The sequence below is a fragment of the Trypanosoma equiperdum genome, assembly GCF_001457755.1.
Source record: "Trypanosoma equiperdum strain OVI genome assembly, contig: ctg_1553, whole genome shotgun sequence".
In the NCBI taxonomy this organism is placed as follows: domain Eukaryota; phylum Euglenozoa; class Kinetoplastea; order Trypanosomatida; family Trypanosomatidae; genus Trypanosoma; species Trypanosoma equiperdum.
The window spans coordinates 1-609 of NW_027123564.1; positions in this window are offsets into that span (position 1 = coordinate 1).

The window sequence follows — 609 nt, forward strand, 5'->3', positions numbered from 1 at the left end:
AAAAAAAAAGTGGCAATTCTGTGTTGAATAAATGCATCATTATTTATTTTACCCTTTGATTAGATTGCTTCACTCTTTTTACTTTTTACCATTGTGGGTCCGCTTATATTTACCCACAGTATTTATTCATTTTCTTTTTTTTTCAGCTTTCCAATTCCTTCTGCCATCCCCTCTCGTATCCCCCCCCCAAAAAAAAAAAAGCGAAGTCGGGTATTTGCGCAAACAAAACAAAACAACGGGTAACATTAAAATGAGGGCAAACAAACAAACAAACTCGAAAAGGAGTAAATATAAAGAAGGCGGGCCCAAGAAGAGCATATTCTCACGTACACATATTTACGAACTTGCAAGAAAGAGAAGAACTCTTTCCATTTTCTTATTCTTCTCTATATTTACCCTCCTCTAAGGTAAAACATAACGCAGGCGTTCATTTTGTTATCGGTTACTATCCCGAAATGGTGTTGCTTAAAATGACAATCCCGTAGCAATGATAATAATTATTATTATTATTATTCGATGTGTCTCTTTCCATATTCCACTAAATCATTTTCGGCCACTCGCCATTACATTCCAGTTAATTTAATTTCACCTCACCTCACCTCACTTCAT